The sequence below is a fragment of the Homalodisca vitripennis genome, chromosome 8 (genome assembly GCF_021130785.1).
Source record: "Homalodisca vitripennis isolate AUS2020 chromosome 8, UT_GWSS_2.1, whole genome shotgun sequence".
In the NCBI taxonomy this organism is placed as follows: Eukaryota; Metazoa; Arthropoda; class Insecta; order Hemiptera; family Cicadellidae; genus Homalodisca; species Homalodisca vitripennis.
In genome coordinates, this window is record NC_060214.1 from 43,014,700 (window position 1) to 43,035,433 (window position 20,734).

Genomic DNA, 20,734 nt, shown 5'->3' on the forward strand with positions numbered 1-20,734 from the left:
TAAAATCTTACTGTTTAACAGAAATAAGACTTTTTCTTTTTTAATGAGAAGCCGATCCGCTTTTATGCCTTATTCTGCCCGTCCTCATGGGCCACTGTCATGTGCGTGGATTTTATCCAACATAACAAAACAACTTAATAAAATATCTTTTTAGGACGGATTGAATTTAATCAGTAGTGCTGATTTTATAGAGCACGTTATTACTGGTGACATATCCTGTATGTTTTGTTATGAACCAGAATTAATACATAAGAGTAAAGAAAAGGCACATTTCCAATTCACCTCGTCCGAAAAAAACAAGAATGATCAAATCCAAAATGGATACCTCCTCATATCTTTATTTGTTTCCAGTGGCATTGTTCATAAAGAAATGTTCCCTGCAGGATATATTTTAAATCAATATTTATATCGTGAAATCCTTGAGGGGCGGTGGAAAAGAGTCATATGTGTGAGACAAGCCATCAAATACAACTGGAGTCTACATCATGCTCCTTGCCAAAATGCATTCTCCACTACTGAGTTTTTGAGCAGAAAATATCGTGTCTCGACCACCCTATTATCCAGACAGTCCTTGTGAACCTTTGAGGTTTCCTAAGCTAAAAATCTACTTCAATGGAATCGTTTTTTAACAATAGAAAACATAAAACTAAATGTGACCGACCAGCTGAAGGACATTCACCTTTCGGACTTCAAGCACTGATACGAGGAGTGGGAAAACCGAATGAAGTAATGTTTGGTTTGCCAAGGGCAATAATTTGAAGAAGGTAGAGTTCTTATACACATATATTGTAAATATAACGTATTATTGAACCAGTGTTATTACGTTATGTACAAACCACATAAAATGACCAAAACTTTTAAAATACATGGATAATCAGGGTTATACAGAACCACCAACATATTTATAAACAAAATTAAACCAACAATTATTGAACCAGATATTTATTTATGTCTAGCTGTTTACATACTGAATTTCACTGAAAGTAAAATGTAGCCAAGTAAAAATTTGTAATACATTTAAAAACCGTTTTAGAGAGCTTTTAAATAAGCCCTCATTTTTATATATTAAGTGCAGATAATTAATTAAAACTATTGTCTTACAAGCAGATTATTCGACCATTGCCGTTAATTCACCATTGCCACAAAGAAATATTATCAAATTGAGTACAAGACATAAAAATGTGTAAAGGCCATTTTAAATGTAAGAAAAATCGCCACCAGGATCCATCCTATTTTTGAGTGGGTTCAATAATAGCAATATGTATCTGGCAAAGAAGAAGGATGAAAGCAACCAGTCTCTCTCTCTATATATTTAAAAAATACTTAACTCTGATAACCCATCTAGGGGAGTTTTTAATTTATTTTTTTGCTGGGCGTTTGTGTGTAGTTCTATACTGTGTATTTATTTATTTAAAGTGCGTGTGATATTGCTATCATCGTTTAAAACGCGTCTCGCCTCGGAAGTAATGGATCATTGAAGTGTATTTATATAAATATAAAAATAAATAAATATATATATATATATATATTTATTCTTTATGTACAGATGGCTGGAGCGGTCACAACTTACCTGGTGATCCTGTTCCAGTTCCAGACAGAACAACAACCTGTTTTAGAATTGAGAAACAGGTTTTGGTATTAAAAGATAAGATCAAAAAGATATGTTATGTGTTTTATATTCAGTCACAACCATAATCTAAGAATTTGAAATTTCTACATTACAGTAATATTTTTAATAGTAGCACATATCTTTGAGCACAAATAGTAGAATTATTACGATTAAGTTATCTTAATCGTATCATTATAACCAAGATATAAAATTATATCCATAACAGTTAGAAGGAAATAGTCTTCTTTATTGTTAATTCCGGCTATTGTATACACTAAAAACTGAAAAAACAGGTACTTAAAATGTAATTAATGTTTCTTCTTTATAAAAGATAATGTTGAACATAGTGCATCAATCGCAATATTCTCCATGTTTTTGTAGAATCAATCATTGTTGATTAGGGATTAATCATCAAGTAATTACTTTTATATAAAATCCAATGGATATTTTCCATGGACTTTGATTTTTGGAGTTGTGAAATTTTTTACTTGATTAGCGATTTAGGGATTGTTGAGAGAAAACTTCCGTAGAAGGTCACAATTCTGTGGAACCTGAGTGTCCAAAGCTGTTATCCCTAAAACAGTGTTTTTTATATGTGATTATACATGAATGGTGATTGTGCAAAGTACTTAAGCTAATGAGATTTAACCTAAGATCCTAAGTTTAAAATTCAACCACGCTTGTTTGAGCGTAATCATGTCTAAATATCCTTTTTTAAAAAAAACAATAAGTCCTATTACTCAGCCTTATTTTGCCGGTATTATGGGTATCGTCTAGTTTATACTTGTGGTGATGAAACCCCGGAAGATTAAAAGGTATACATGTTTGTGTCATTTTACAAACTTACAGAGCTGTCCAAAAATGTAAGTAATATATTTGGGGCTCACAAAATTGTAGATAAATTTTTTTTTGTAGACTGTACATCAAAGAGATGTGCTATATAATACTTAGAGGCTCAATATTTGTATGGCCAATTTTTTTGCATTGAGGAGTTCATAAAATACATAGTTATATCACTTTAACTGGGAAGAAATTGTGAGAAAATCTTCCACATTAGGAGATAACTTTAATCTTAGTAGTTAAATAACTTTAATAATCCCTGAACGGGGAGAGATTCAAACGCAATAGGAGGTGAAGAAAACGATATTATATTCTAAAAGACTACATCATCTTTAATAATCTTCAAAATAAGTTAGAAATTAACTATAATGGGAGTTATTATTTCAATACTATAAAAAGTGTTTCACGTATTTTCATGTTGGGGTTTTGGAAACAATAAAGTAAAGCAATATATCAAAAACTAATGTAATGTCTAGTTTCGATATGTATCAAGTTTTATAAGCCTAGAATAAACGCAAATTAGATGCTACTAAGCCCTTGTCTGACATGTGTTTAACCTAGGTAACACACAATAAGTAGAACTAATAACAATCTGGAAGTGTTTCATCAATGTCACTAAGACAGCAAACTAAATGCAGACATAAATACATAATAAATACATAAATAAACGTTATTTATTGTGTTATTTATTGTATACATTATTACTTATTGTTTATTGTACATGTGCAAAATTATTTATTGTATCCATAAATACATGTCTTACATGTATTTAACCTAGGTAACACACAATAAGTGGAACTAAGAAAAATATGGAAGTTTTACATCAATTTCACTAAGACAGCAAACAAAATATAGACATAAATCCTTGTATTATATGAGTATTTAACCTAGGTAACACACAATAAGTGGAACTAAGAACAATCTGGAAGTTTTACATCAATTTCACTAAAACAGCAAACAAAATGCTGACATAAGTCCTTGTATTACACTGTATTTAACCTAGGTAACACACAATAAGTGGAACTAATAACAATCCGGAAGTTTTACATCAATGTCACTAAGACAGCAAACCAAACAAGCGTTAAGAATACGAAACTGATTAGGACTTTAAAAGGAATCCATTATGTGGAACTATGTTATGTGTGTTAACGTAACGTGTAATGTAGACTTGAGTTAATGTTAGTAGTACTTATATTACTCTATGGGAAATTCTCATTGTTGGAGGTCTCTAACCCTGAGGTGACTGCACTTGTAACAAGCTTTATTAATGCCAAATTGAGATTTATCACAACATCGATGGATAAAATATGCATTGATCGTGTTTTCGAGCTTGTAATGAAATCAGAACTAACAGCAAAGATTTTACCAAAATTCTGGCAATATCGTGAAACGGTACAATAATTACAGCTCTGTAATAATTCTAATTTTCACTATGACAGATTTAATGGAAGGGTTGTGTTAATGTGTAATAATAAAGGGAACAAATTAATGTAGAATGCAGGGGAGCCTGTGGAGAACAACTACTAATCGACAACATAGGTGTATATTTATATCTTGTATCGTGTCACCCGTCGCTTGTAATGGAAATAGAGTGTATCAGACGAGTAAACATTTTAGCCTTATTTGCATTAGAGGGAATTCAGTGTAATAATCCTAATTTTAACTTGTCATTGTAGCTGCTCAAATGAGATATTCCTCACTTGGGTTATAAATTAACAGGTAATATCAATTTTAAAATATAGTACATTATAATTTAATTTAATGGTAGTTTCATACAGCCTAGCGTTATAATGCCTCATTTTGAACTTCCAATTGAGTCGTATACAGTGAAGAAATGCGAAAAATCATTAGTTAAAACTGCCTCGTTGTATCCATTTATAAAGATACAGTAAAGCGCGGAAAGTTTCATGGTCAACTATAAACACCAGCACAGGCTAAAGTGGGATATTAACAAGAAACTCAACGCCGGCCCTTTCTTCAGCATCATAGTGTGTTCTGTGAATAACAGAAATTTCGTTTCAGGATATTTAACGTAATTATTATTCCGATTATTTATCTGGATCAGAAAATCAGTTTTGCAGAGAGCGTGTATCAAATATAATGTGAGAATTCTTTGAGCATATACATTTAATGACAGCAAAACTTAGCTTAACTAGTTTTTACTTTGCTTAATAAACGTCACTTTCTTATATTTTCCTCAATATTCAATTTCAAACAAACTTATCTTAAATACTGGAACTCTGCGTAAAAATAATGGAATACTAATAGACCAATACAATTATATATCAATAACCATGTTACGAATTCTGCAGCAACGTTAATTACGTATATTTTATAAATTCTTTCAGAATGTATTTCTTACTTAAATAATAATTAAACTGTATTTCTAAAGTTTTAGTTAATTATTTTGCAAGGCAATAAAAATTCAACATTTGTAAATGAAATCATAATACATGCTACATCTCTTTTAGCAATAAAATCACATGCTTATTTTGAGTTTAAAATTATTGAGAAACACTGTTTTCCTAATATTTGTCAATGTTTATTTTGTTTTATAATAACATTGTTTGGACTCTTTTTACAACAGCGCATCTCACTTTAATCATTTAAATATTTTATTCTTATCGATCAACAAAAATCACAGCCCATTATTGTAAGCGATGTAGAACAATAAAGTTCAAACCAAGAAACTCTACCAATCTATTAATGATTGCGAAATCCAATCCATTTCAACCAATATCATGAATAAAGTATTTAACCTCGTCTGGCTATATTATATGAATATTATTTTCTAACTATCTACTTCAGGATCAACACACCATGGATAATCTTCCGAATGTAGTACTTTGGACTATCCGAATATTTGGTGGTCTGCCTTTGAAAAGCACTTCAGGAAGTAAAAACATCAAGCAACTGACATATTCCTTAGCAGGATTCGTATGGAGTTTGACCTTATTTCCTGCTGCAAGAAATACTCTGTTGTATCGTCCTCTATATGAAAATCAAGGGAGACACGTCCAATCCTGGTAAAAACAGAACCATTAGGTTCGCAATGATTCTCGACGTGATTTCTTTGCAATTAGTGACAGGTGCAACGTTCTTCAGTGGCACCTGGAAGTACCCGAAGTTTATCGACGTCTTCAGCACAATCCAGAGACTCTACCAAGGTCTTCATTATATGACAGGAGAGGTCAAGATCCGACAAGAGGTCGTCGCAATCACCATCATCTCAACATTAATGTATATCATCAGCTTCGCAAACCTCGCAATGCGTGATTTAGAAAAGGCACACGTCTTTGTGATGAGCTATATCCCCATCATGTTGACACACGTTATTGAAATTGCATTCCTCCTCCAGTTTACACATGTGGCCCAAAGAATCGCTAAAGCTTTCAGAATGGTTAACGTCAGAATAAGAGAGGAGATCACACACAACATAATTCATGGGACGGTACTCTGCCGAGTACTCTCTGATGTTGAGTACATTATAAAAAAAAAGACGTAAGTACACTTATTATAATTTTTTATGTTAAAAGTTTTCTCGTTGCCAATCAAAGGTGGGTTAATGTGTGAAAAATGGGAAGGAAAACTAACGGCTTCTAGGATAGTGTTATTCAAAATATTCTTGGAATATATGGATGATACACGTGTAGAAATCTTCTTATATTTTCTTATGATGTTATATTTCAGTATAGAAATATAAGAAACTTATGCAACACCAATATATGACTATATTGCTACTTATTGTTGTAATGTACGAGTGTAAAAATCCTCCCACTGGTTCCATGATCTAATTCTTGTTATATGTCTTTTTTCGTCTTTAAATCAAAATTAAAAATAACTCTCTTTATATAATGGTGTAATCTCATATATGATAATAGGTGACATGAAATACTAGCTAAAACCCATGTATAATAACTCTATAAAATGTATCCTTATTTTTCATGATTTGCAAAAGTTACAGCGATTGCACGCTATTCATTACCTTTTAATTGGATCTTATTTAAATGCTGGTATTTATAAATGGATGAAATATTCTATGTGTTTTTTGAAACTAGATTTAATTAACTATCCACTTATACAATATTCAAAAAATATTCAAATATTTAGAGTAGTATACTTTGGCCGTTGCTGGGACAACGCACCCGAGACCGGATCTGGGACAAACCGTGTGAGACCGAATCTGGGACAGAAAATTGTTAGAGAGCGACTAAGAGTGTGAGTACGGGTAGTCAGAACCGCGCCGCGCGAATCACCACGCATGTCATCGCTGTCCCGCCACCGACATCACGCGTGTGTTTATTTACCACAATTGTGAGTATGTATGTGTTTGTGATTTACTGATCAGATCTAAATAGATGATGTTGTTTACATGGTTGTTCTGGAGCAGTTGGTTGTTTTGATCTACAAGTGTGATTGTGATCTGTTGAATCTTTCGTAAACCGCTCCGAAGAGGTATGTAGTGTTTTTCTTGAGGTGATTGAGATATTTTGTAGCCGTGTGGTACATTAGGGGAAAAGGAGTAGAGGATTGCTGTCTCCAAATGTTTGTGAGAGTGAACATCATGATTGACAAGACTGTTGTTGACAATATTGCAGTGTATCTCGATGACATCAACGGCTCTGAGATTCGGTGGATTCGATGCAATTACATTTTCATTTGAGTTGAAGTAAGACGATTCTTTTTGTAAGTTTGTTGCATCATATTTTTCAAAACCTAAGAGATCACTAACGGTTTTTATCCAAGTAGAATTTAATTGGAGAATTAATTGATATTTTTGTCACCATCTTTAAAGATCTTGAAATCGTCAGAATTTATACTAAGATTCAACGATTGTATGTAATCTCTGAAACTCTTTTCAAGTTTTTCAATGGTCCAGTAACCACATTGAAGTATCAGTGGTTTCGGAATGAAATGTATTTCCAAATCCCAAAAATAGACTTTTGCATGTTGCAACAAGTTGTATATGTTGTTCTCAGAGTAAAATCCAACAAGAGCCATACAATACTCTAACGTTCGGATCCAAGTGGATGGGGTGTTCTAGATGGAGAGTCAGTACAGACTCAGTTCCAGTTAGTTTGAGTAATGGCATGGTTGCAGTTTTTTTATATACTTATAATTCTATACAAGTTTTAGATGAAGTTGCTACCATCATGGAAGTCTTCAAAACCTCTTTCCATATATTTTTTATTTCGTTGTTGAATTTTTTCTGCATGATGTATATCTTGCCTTCTAATTCACTCAATTGAACTTTGACAACCACATCATATGGCTCCACTGCTTTGCTCACTTGACCAATTCTCTGGTGGTTTTTCAGTAGGAAGCTGCCCCATATCTTTTCACCATTTACGGTACTAGTGGGGACAATCTCGATCGCATTTATTATTTTTTTCCGATTTTACCAAATGCGATTCCAATAATTTCTTGACTTCGGATAAACCTTGTGAGACTTTTGATACATCACTTGCAAGCTCAATTATCTCGTCAGGAGAAGGGTCTGAATTGGGTTGAGTTGGTATTGATCCAATTTCAATTTCGTCTCCAAATCTGTTGAAAATAAAACCACGGTTTCCATGCATTTTTATTGTTTCTTATACTACGAAGAATATGTTCCCAGTCCTCACCAGCTGAATCTCGTCGTAGAACCTCCAGGCACAGATGTCCACAGATAGGAGGATCGTCAAACCCCTGAATACGCTCTGAGTTATAAACCAACCCTTTTGGCCCCAAGTACCTGACTACTTCTATTGGAGGATTGACATCGCCATATGAATCAAAATACAATTTCTTTTCACCACGTTTCACATAACACGTCCAGTGAGTACCACCAGATGAAAGGTCACCAAGATTTACAATACCACGTTCAATATTTGTAGGTTTGTCTGGAAGTAACTGTCGCATGAAAACACCTTTAAACTCATTAATGTTTAAATATACCTGCTAATTTTTCTATTTCACCAAGAGACAGCGGGAAGATCTCTTTTTTTTATTCACAGACAACAATGCATCAAGCTTCCGACCAATACGACGTTTCAACCCTCTACTCGTAGGGTCTTTTTCAATAATGGTGTCCAACTCCTCATCGACTAAACTCTTTAACCAAGGTATAAATTTTTCTCTCAGTAAAGAAGCCACCTTTCTTCTTATTAATGGAGAGATGAAACGTTTACCTCCAGGAACTGACGAATCCACCATTTCCATAATTTCCTTCAAAAACCCTCCTTGTTTATTAGATACGAGTTGGTTGTAAACTTAGAAGCAATTGTAAACCTTTTTTTGTTCTTAACGGCTCTAGAAACGGCTTTGTGTTGCTCTCCAGAAAGAAGTATACGATCACTTCCGTGAGACAGCTGTTCATTAGATAATCTGATTACTGTAGGTTTCCGTCTTTTGTACGCTGTACGAAGTTTACGTTTTTGAGCTTCGGATAGCCGAACTGTATAATTATGCTGACTTTCCATTCTATACGCTTTCTTATATACAAAACACTTACATGAAAAACAATAATTGCCGCCTACTAATGAAAAAAAAAACATTTTTATATTACTTTTTTTTGTTTTTTGTTGTTTTTTTATTTGTTTTTTACAGGAATTTGATTATGTTTCGAGTAATGTCATATGAGAAATGTGCCTCAGGTACAACGACAACATATGCTGTGGTGCCGCTGCTCCCCTGTGGAGATGCAATAGCTTTTACAAAATCTAATTCAATCTGAATGTCACTTCGAGATCTGTCTGTTGTTGGTTGATGTAGATGTGTGTCAATTACAACCAAAGGTGAGTTATCAATAAATTCTTTTAGGTTTACTAACACGTTATTGTCTCCGAAGTTTATTTTTCGGAACCCTAGGTACTGATCGTACATGATCCTGTATATACCATTAGTAATATCAAAATTCTGCAATTCCTGAGGGTACCTTTCTCCATTAATTTTCACAGACACATTTTTGATGTTGCAGCTGTCAAATCTACTAGGATCTTTTGCCTGGGTGTTTGTTCTGTTTGTCTGAAGTGCGATTATAACAAATCTAGGGTTGTACACATTTCTGTAAACACTTGTAATATCGAAGCTGAACGATGAACCGAACACCCCTCTTTTTGTCGATGCATTGCCATTGAAAGAAGTTGTAGACTAAAGCATCCTTGTCACTCAGATGTTTCAAACCATCAATTAACTGGATTTTGGAAGTGCTGGTATAATCGACTATGGGGACTCGTAACACAAACGACTCTATCACAATTTTTTCCAATCACCAGGATCCGTTGCTGTGGACTCTGCCCCTTTCCAGTGAAACAACGCATCATTATCTTCATTCCTAGTAAATGTGATTTCAAAACCTCCCTTGTACATCGGGTAACGTAGGTGGTCAAAGAACCCTAATCCTAAATGCCCAAGTGTGCCGAATGCCTCAAACTTCCCACCTCCTGTAAACGATGATGAGAAACCACTACTTGAGAGTGTTTGTTTTTCAGTGTTACTGTAACTAACAATCCCCTTTATAGTGCTGGTGATGCCGGGGAGTTCTACTGTGTCGATCAATGTATTGTGTTTCCTCAGCTCTATTCTTGAAAACAAGAAGGCCGCGAAGTTGTCTACCAGTTTGACGGTAGAGTTAGTTTGATAATCAGATCCTTCAGATTTTTGCACATACTTTCCTTGAATGTGGTACATTATGCGTGAATCATAAAATGCGTCTCCATGATCCAGTTTGAATGTTGTATTGTTTGTTGGGTGCATTGAAGTTGAGCTCTGAAACTGGCATTGCAGTTCTATACTCACTTCTTGCTATATACCGCTCGAAAATTCAATATACAGTTTCTCCATCACTGGTTTTACCACTGATCACTGTTCTATTATATCCTCTCTTATATATAGGGTAAAAAATATTTGCTTTCATTGCTTTATATATATCTGATGGGTAGATACATCCTGAAGTTCCTAACCCCATACCGAGTTTACGTTTCAACCACATTCCTCCTGTTGTTTGCTAGACCGACCATACGCTCATTCAAGTCAGCATCATCTGAGGTAACCCTCTCCCAAGCTTTCTTTTGTAATATTTTGTCCGCCTCCCACCTGTCTTCTGTGTTTTTATGATCCCTATACCATATATCATGCTTCTTACAAGCTTCATCGAGGGGATTAATTCCCTTATCTCCCCTAGCAAGTCTCTTGTCAAGCTGGGTGCCGGGCCCACAGTAGTTTTACGTATCAAGATTCCAGTTCTTGGGCGCATGTAACTCGAATGGTAACTTGTTAATGATGTCGTTCAAAAGCCCTTTACCTTCTATAACATGTTCAGGCAAAACAGACAAACATCTGACTAGGTACTTCAACCCTTTAGGTGTAGCAATTAGGTCTTCCATTTCATCGTGAAGGAAATCAACTACAGACAGTTTTTCATTATGAAAAGTTGTTGTTTCCAGCTTCTTCCTGCGCTTGAATGTAGTGTAACCTGTCAATGAGGTCTTTGAAGTTCTTTATGTACTTATATTCGACCGGACTTTCATTGTAAACCTTTAACCCTGAACAAATTGTTGCCACTTTTCCATTCACCAACTCATCCCAAATAGGTTTTATCATATGTTTCCACTTTAGTCCTTGACTTGATTTGGGACGATTACTTTTGGGATTGTTTCTTTGGAAAAGCGAGTTTGTCCTCACCAACATGTCCTTGTAAGAGTTCCAGTCTTCATCGGTGTACAGATCCTTCTCTACTATATTGTTTTTCGTCAACAATCTCCAAAGACCCTCAGTTCCCTTTGTATTGCTTTTGAGAGCTGACTAATATAATGTCATCATAATCAAATGTAATCGGTTCGGAACCGATCATCGGCTGCTCTAGATTTTTCATCGTACCAAATACCAAACTGTTTGTCGTTGGATTTTGGAAGGTATCGGGCTCCTAGAGAACCAAGTGTTACTACTTTTAGAATCCATCAACTGTTTCATCGATTGCTCTTGAGGTTGTACTTCTGGCTCATCATCGTAATCTACATCCTCAAACGTTCGACGATCTGATGCTTGAGGTTGAAATCTTACCAACTGTTTCATACGGTTTTGACTACGTATCTTTTGTGTTTCCAATTCTCTATGTTGTTGTTCCCTAATGGCTCTGGTGATTGGTTCGTACTTTTTCTCATTTTCACGAACATCTTCTAACTCTTTAAAATGGGTCTGAGCAAACTCACTTTGTAATTTCCGGTGTAACTCATCCAACTTTCTAGCTTTAGAAACAGTGAGCGGTCGATCATGTGTTATTGATATGTTACGATTGGCAGACGTCTCATTAGCATTTGATGATATAGTATTTTTGTTTGAGAAGTTTTTTTTAATTCATCCTGTTCAGCACGTTTGAACTTTGCAGCCAAGACAGTCTGAATTTTTTCAAGTCGCCTTGCTTCTTTTGCAATCTAGTTTATTCGCCATGTTGTATACTTATAGTAATAGATACAGCGTTATTCTTCAAATCTTTCAAGTCACGTTTACACTGGAACGTCAAATTACGTTTAGAGAACGTAAAATTACGTTTATGAACGTTAAATTTACGTTTATACTTGAACGTCAAATTACGTTTATGAACGTAAAATTACGTTTATGAACGTAAAATTACGTTTATGAACGTTAAATTACGTTTATACTTACACGTCAAATTACGTTTATGAACGTTAAATTACGTTTATACTTACACGTCAAATTACGTTTATGAACGTTAAATTACGTTTATGAACGTTAAATTACGTTTATACTTAAACGTCAAATTACGTTTATGAACGTTAAATTACGTTTATACTTGAACGTCAAATTACGTTTATGAACGTCAAATTACGTTTATACTTGAACGTCAAATTACGTTTATGAACGTCAAATTACGTTTATACTTGAACGTCAAATTACGTTTATGAACGTTAAATTACGTTTATGAACGTTAAATTACGTTTATACTTGAACGTCAAATTACGTTTATGAACGTCAAATTACGTTTATACTTGAACGTCAAATTACGTTTATGAACGTCAAATTACGTTTATACTTGAACGTCAAATTACGTTTATACTTGAACGTCAAATTACGATTATACTTGAACGTCAAATTACGTTTATACTTAAACGTCAAATTACGTTTATACTGGTACGTTGTACAGCGAAGTATTATTCAACACTTAGTTTCCTTTTTAAATTGCACATGTATTTCCTTTTTTGTGGTTTAGCTGTAGTATTAATAGATATGAATCCATGAGGTGTTTTCCAGCACTCAAAACAGAGAGCCTCAAATTGGTTGAAAGTCATGTCAGAACCTACAAAGTCCTGGAACACTCTCTTTGTATAGTACTTGTTCATTGTAAACAGACACAACAGATTAACATTGTTTTCGTATGACCTGCATATCAACTCGACCATAGCTCTGACTCAGGTAGACACAAGAAATCCCTTTATGGACGTTCTCTAATGAAATAGCCTTTGATTTTAGTTTGCTCTTCTAGGAGGCAGTCATCAAATACCACAAGTGAGTTTGGTTTGCAGTCATCGATAGAAATGAGATCTTGACAGGACGAATAGAAAAACGCTATTTGTCTTCTAAGGTTTTTTTCTAATCTACTGTATTGTACACGCAGATCTACATATGCAGGTTGTTTCTATTGAACGACTGAACACGTATAGATTCTTGAACGGAACTCCATCTTTGTTGTAAATGAAAATTCAATAACAAGTTCGTTTTACCACTCCCAGACGGTCCTACAATAAGACACCGTAACGGTCTAGGTAAAAATTGGTCTTCGAATTTATCTTTGCAATACACTTGAATTTCCATAGTATGTTCTCTTTCATACATTTACAATTTAACAGTTTTCGCATATTCTATAATGACCCCATGCTAGGGTTCGGATATTGTCTTCGAGTACGAAACGCTTGTCGTCCTTTGATGAAAGTACCACTTTATGGTGTTCTACGCTGTAGAGATTTGTGTGCTTTGACTCCGAATTGTATTCATCGTTTTGTAGTGCTCGATGTTACTAAACAAACAGTCTTTATAGTTGCTAAAGGTAATTTCATTTTCAACTACAGCTTTTTTTCACACCCTTAGACCTCTTTATGAAATGGTTGTCTTCTATATTGCTCGCATACATCTTGGATCGTAGTCCTACAAACTCTCGCATGATTCGACCATTAAGTTCATCTTTCATTTTACCCAGAACTTTTTTGTTTACGTGGGGAAGCCCATATTGGTTGGGGTTGGGGTAGTCACTTGTATCAAATAATCCAATTAAATGTTTCATGTCTTCATAGAAGTTTTTCGTTTTGATGTCATATATCAGGGAATCGGTATCAGTGTACACCATTTTTATGTTAGATCCATACTTCTCTTTCATTACATTGTAGTGGAAATCATATATCAGTGTCTTTGATATGTCTAGAATACTCATACCTACGTAAATAGGTTTATTTAACAAAAGTTTTTTTCTTACTAAAATGTACAGCAACTAGGTTTTCTGTAAAGATGGTTCGACTCTTAAAGTTCGGTTTGCTAACCCATCTTTCCACTAATTTGGATTTAGTACCCAAACGAATGTCCACACGATTTCTCATATTTTCCATAGTTTTTTACAAAAACTGAGTTGTTCATTAATTTGAAAAAGTCTTTCTCAAAATCATTTTTCGCCTTTGTACGCTCCATGGTATTCAGATTAATGTACGGTTGCAACCAATTGCTTTGACTGAAACTAAGAACTCTATGAACATGTTTTAGTTTAATACCCAGACTCAAATAAAGCTTTAAATTTTTGTAGTGTACGACATACTTTTCTTTGCTGTAGAGAGTTGTTTGTCCGCAGAAGCTTTGCCATTTTCGATCCTGGTGGGACTCTACGTTCTGGAGCGAGAGGTAGATCAGAGTGTACGTTGTGTAGTTCTTCAGGATATTCCAAATCAACTTCTAATATGTAGCCTGTGGGTGAATCGTCACTAACTTTCATTACATCGATGTCTGTACTGCTCCACTGAAAGTTTGCATATGGTAGTTTTACAGACATTGCCCACCCATACAGGTTGTTTGCATCCAAGTACATGAGGTAGTTATTTGGTTTCGATTTGTCGTAGTCTTTCATGTAGGGATTTTTTTGCCTTCGCATATCGATGAGAACACTGTGAAATACCACCACGAATACCCTTTTCAACCATGAGTACCATATCGATGTCAGTCAATAGAGACAGTTCGACTTTTGTAATTTTTAGCATTGCGTTCCAAGCCAACCCAGGTGCTGTGAAATACCATGCAGGATCTAATTTGTATGTATTGAGACATACATCCCTGAAGTTTTCCATAACATCTGCAAGCAGCAAGACATCGGTTTCGTTATATAGCATTGTATATTCTTTCATGTTCTGAATGTTAAAGGCGGTCCATACATCGCACGCATGTTTGTAATCTTCATTTGTTACGTGTTGTTTATTCAGTCTATTGTAAAATTCTTCTTGACTAGGTAGTGATGTTTCACTATATTTTTCTATACTGTCCATGTAGTCGTAAGGGTACACTCCTTTTCGTAGCAATAAATTGAGGTCCTTACCATTGTAATATGTTGAGATGTGTTTGAATTGAGATCTAGTCAGATTCTTTGCCAACCTATCGAGACTTTGTGACATGAACTTGAATGAATCGATGAATCGTAGTTCAATTCCACCTTCCACACTGACCGTAAAGGAAATGTACCGCTCCTCGTTGTTGGGTATCAATGATATGCGATTTTCGAACTTACCAAACTCTTTAATGAATAGGTGAGTGTCGTAACCTGCTAAATTATGAATGAAAACAGGAATGAACCTAGGTTTTTTTGAAATTGATGTTACACTTGTTGTGAGCTGCTCCTCTAAACAAACCCGTCAAATGGTTATGGTCTCTAACACGATCATCACCAAGATAATTTCCACAGATATGACACGTAGTTGTAGATTCAAACATTTCCTGTTGCTCTTTTGTCATCAACTGCATGGGGACTATTGCTTCACTCTTGTAAAGTTCATTAATCCTTATCGACTCCTCAATCAATGATTTTACAAATACATGTGCAGCATCGTCTCCAAAGTATTTAATCGGTGGTTTGGAAAAGCCGTCCTCTGACACCCCATACATACAGAAGGAAATGGCATTATGTTTCTGATATTTGATAGTGAACGACTGATGATTACCATTACAATCCACTTTACACGGTTGACATGTTGAAATAGGTGCTAGACAGCATTCAAAGTCTGCGTAATACACAAAGGGCACTCTCATTGAGCAATTGAAATCTTTAAATCTAATTACAGTTCCTGGCTCTGGTAGTTCCAATTTCACAGCATCGTGTGTGTTACAGTCTTCTCTATGCTTGATGAGTAAATCCTCTCTCGTAAAGTGTTGCAAACACCTTATTACATATCCACATCTTATGTCCATTTCGTGAGATCTGTGAACTAACCAAACGGGACATATCTTTGATCCAGCAGTAGTGAGTGTTTGTTTTTTTCTCTGATAAACAGTAGATTAACATGTTTTTTCCATCTCGTTATCAGTTATTCTCAGCGGGAATATATCGAACTTGTCATCATAAGCATAGACATTAACAGAAATGCCACTAAGTCTTTCAAACTTTGCTATATCATCAAGTTTCATGGGGCATTCGCAAGTTGTTAGTGCATGAAGCAGCTCTCGTTTGAAAGGTTCGTAATTGCTGATTCTTTCTGGATGAACCTTAACTGGATGTAAAGCTGCCAGAATAGACCACATAAAACATTTCTGATCTTCGTTTTTTACATTAATAACAGCCTTTTTGGATTGAATCTGTTTTGGTAGAACCACATAGCTGGATCCGTGAAAAGGAAACGTATCGGTTGACTCTGATCTCCAAGTCTTTCACACTTTTTAGTGACCATTGAGAACCGTTTGCCTCAAACTCCTCCATCTCAACCAACATCTTAAGTTTTGCTGAGTTATAATAGTCAGACAGAGACGTTGTTGAGTAAAGAATTTCATTTTTCGTTTTAAAGTTCATGACTTGAGTCACCTCCACATCGTTTATTATTTTCTTGAATTCAGCATGATAAACCATGTTTACCTTAAGATTCTTTTCTTTTTACAGCTTCCTGAAGTTTGTCAACAACGAGTGGTTTGCATATCTCAAGAAACATTTTTGTTCATAATCACATACGTTTTCAATCTTCCCGTGAATGCCGACTGGACTTCTGATATTTCATCAAGTATTGTCTGTGACTCCTCTGGAGTACGTACCGGAACCAGATGAGGTGTTGAAGGTGATTCTGTTTTAGACAGAAGCTGTCTCTCTTCCATGGTAGGACTAATCGAATTCCTCACTATTAATTGTACTAGTCGGTGTCTCACTAATAATCTTTTTCACACCTGTAGTAATCTTTTGCGGTCTAGTCGGTTTTCGGATCATCGCTTCAAGAGCTATATCGTTTTGTATTGACCTTCGGTACTTGTTTGACTTCCCTTGGTCGTTTTGGGTATTTCTTTACCAGCATGTTCATGTCTGGAGTAGGTGCCGGCAGTCTTGGTGTCAGTCTCGTAATGGGTAATATTTCACTCCTGTATCGAGGACCTTCATGAAGTGCTGACAAACGGATATGACGTTTCTATTGTTTGTGACGGTTCCAGTTGGATGACTCTATTGGTGTTTCACAAATCCAAACACATTTTACTTTTAGGAGCTGGTTTGATTTCCATCTTTTTCAGACGTTCGTTATATGTCATACCATGCTGGTTTTTGGCACATTTCTGAGATTTTTGGTGCCGAGCCATGTTGGAAACCGTTACTGCATTTTGGACACGGTTTCTTCTTCGGGTTTTATTTGAGCACGTACATCGGTCGGACTAAGCACGTTGTATGTTGGACTCTCTGGGATATGTAGTGGTGAATGGTATACAGGACTATATGGTATATGCAGTGAATAGTCTGACTTATCCGGAACTTCAAATGGTGGTGGACCAAGTATTGATATAATTTTCGATGAATCGGGGTGTATCCTTTTTACTGGTGGTTCAAACTTTGGAGCGTCAGCTGTAGATGGACCAATTATAGCTCTAATTTTGGAATAGAAATCTGGAGTGTCTAACATAGACAAATCAAAATCAGCAATCGCGTCTTGTTCTTCAGGTCTGAGATTTGAATAGGACTCTGGCAACATAGACATATCAAAATCAGCAATCGCGTCTTGTTCTTCAGGTCTGAGATTTGAATAGGAACTCTGGCAACATAGACATATCAAAATCAGCAATCACGTTCTGGAATTGATTGTCACTCACAGCATCAGCGTAGTTTTCCAACATAGACATATCAAAATCCGGAGTTTGTCTGTCTAACGTGGACATGCATTTCTTTGTTTTTTTATGGCGGGACATGGAGGAGTTCCTGACTTCAGCACCACACCTTGAACATACTTGTTTCATCGAAAGAGGTTTTTCATTGAATCCGTTGGAAGAAGCATAAGCTGGTGGATTTGACGCTGACATACTCTTCTTTGTTTTTTGGTGGCGGGATAGGTTATATGCAGTAACCTCAGCTCCACAATTCGGACATTTCTTGACTGATGATCTTCGAAGACCGTCCGTAGCATTGAGAAATGCTGTTTGCTTGCTAGCAGGAGAAAACGTCATTATTATAGAGCTGGCTTACTCTCTTACTGTATGGGCGATTGACGATGGAAAAGGATGAGGTATGGATGCACTTCTTTGTTTTTTGGTGGCGGGATAGGTTAGATGCAGTAACCTCTTCTCCACAATTCGGACATTTCTTGACTGATGATCTTCGAAGACCATCCGTAGCATTGAGAAATGCTGTTTGCTTGCTAGCAGGAGAAAACACCATTATTATAGAGCTGGCTACTCTCTTATTGTATGGGCGATTGACGATGGAAAAGGATGAGGTATGGATGGATGAGAATAGGAAGAGGAGTAGGAAGAGGGTGGTGTGTGTGGGATGAGTGGAAGGAAGGATGAGAGCATTATTAATACATTTGACTCTAAACTAGAACATAGTTTTTTGTAACTCTTTTTTCATAAAACGATCCTATTATTTCCTCACCAGACTGGTCTGTGATTTTGTAGGTAACAGGGCAAGTTTTGTTGACAGCCACAATCCGAAAAATTTCTCTTGTCCAATTTCTGCGGTATTTATTTCCAAATAAATCTTTCTTTATAGTAATTCTTACACGGTCTCCAACCGAAAGTCTGGGTCTGAATACTAGACATCGTCCAGTGTTTGCGTACATGTTTCTTAAAGTTTGTTCATTGCTTGAATTCACTTCTGCTGGGCTCATCTTTATAGTGCTATGAAATTTACTGTTATATTGACGTAGAAGCTTCTGTAAATGTGACACCCATCTAAAAGAGTTTTGAATTTCAAAGTGCACTTTCATTTTTTCATTGAGAGTTCTATGGACTAAACGCTCTATAATGGCAACTTTTTTTCCTCATTTTCAGTATGGGATAACTTTATTTGATTTTTGTGTAAAAACTCTCTAAATTCCTTATTAACAAATTCTCGTCCTTTATCCGTGTTGAAGAAGGTTCGGGGGTTTGTGACCAACCAATTTCGCTCTTCTTAATATTTTACCAAACGATTTAGTAACCTCTTGAGAGCTTTTAGTTTTTAATGGTTCTGACCACGCATATTTTGAAAAACGTATCAATTACATTAAGTATGTATCTGAATCCATCATTTTTCCTTTGAAAACCTAATCATTACAACAAGGTCTGCAGTCCACAAATCATCAATACCCAAAGTTACAATTTTTCTCTTAGGGAATCGCTTAACCACAGGTTTATGAACCTCTAATGCTCGAAGCAGGATTTCTTTCCGGACTTTTCTGCTTCATTCTATCCACAATACACTTACATTATACCAAACTAGTAATTTATAAGGTGCGGTGTTTCGCGCGGCGCGGCGGTGACTGGACAGTGACGAGGCGCGTACAGATTGTTTGTATACTTATAGAAACAACACGCGGTTGTCTCACACGGCGCGGTGGTGGTGACGGTTCAGCAGTCGCGCGGCGCGGTGATGACGAGGCGCGTGCCAATTGCTTGGCGGTGACGGTTTCAGCAGTCCCGCGGCGCGGTGCTGACGAGGCGCGTGCCGATTGCTTGTATACTTTACAGTAACAACGCGTGGTGTCTGCGCGGTGGCGGGACAGCGATCACATGTGTGGTGATTCGCGCGGCGCGGTTCTGACTACCCGTACTCACACTCTTAGTCGCTCTCTAACAATTTTCTGTCCCAGATTCGGTCTCACACACGGTTTGTCCCAGATCCGGTCTCGGGTGCGTTGTCCCAGCAACGGCCAAAGTATACTACTATTTAGTTACCAAAAATAATACGATAAAATTTACTTTCGAATCTAAAATAAATAGTTTCGTATTTTTCATTCGGCAAACAATTATGTTTTTAGCACCTGTAGGGAACTAAAATATAATAAACTGTACACTATTGTCCATGAAAATTATCATCCAAGTATAATTGAATGAAAATGAGCAAATAAACCTTTTGCGGTACGTTGAAAACAAACAATATATTGTGTCCATCATATACCTCACTTATTATTCTACTCAAAATATGAATGGAATTTCTATATTTTGGTATATTATCTACTGTAATGAATGCCAGCTTACAAATTATCAATGAGATTGATGTAATAAAGATTTTACGTTTAAGGGTATTTCTATTTTAAACATTATTTTTAGGAGCCATAGCCTATTATAATTTTTTTAATTACATGTTTTACGATATTAAGTATCATTATTTTAGTAGTACTTTCAAATGTAACAAAAGAACGAATAACGCAATAGTATGATTTTCGTTATCAGTATTAAACCTAAGTGTAACTAACAAATTACCGATCCGAGTATGAAAGTGGAGTACTAACTATATTATTACCTGTATTTCGTGTCGTGTGTACATTAATTTTATTTGATTCTGAAAACGAATAATAAACTATTAAATAGGAAAGATTCAATGTATTACTAACACTCATGAGGTACATGGAGAACCTGTTTTGAATTTTTTTCTTAGTCTTAAACCGCTGAAATAGAGGAACAGCCTGTTAAGATCGAATCTATCAAAAATAAAAGTGTTATAGCGCCTAGTGTCGTATTTTATTCATGCACGATTACTTGATGAAGGGTCTGCCTGTCTTAGAATTTTGAAAGTTTTAGCTTTACTCTCACATGCCTCAAATAAGTACGACAAAGGTTTCCTAATGTGATGGCAATTACTTATTTAATGTGGGAAAG

At 35.7% G+C, this 20,734-nt stretch overlaps 1 protein-coding gene across 1 annotated transcript in view; it reads left to right on the top strand.

The window, feature by feature from the left end:
• The window catches only part of LOC124368117, a 56,017-nt gene that overhangs the window by 719 nt on the left and 34,564 nt on the right, over nucleotides 1-20,734 (top strand). The window lies entirely within an intron of this gene.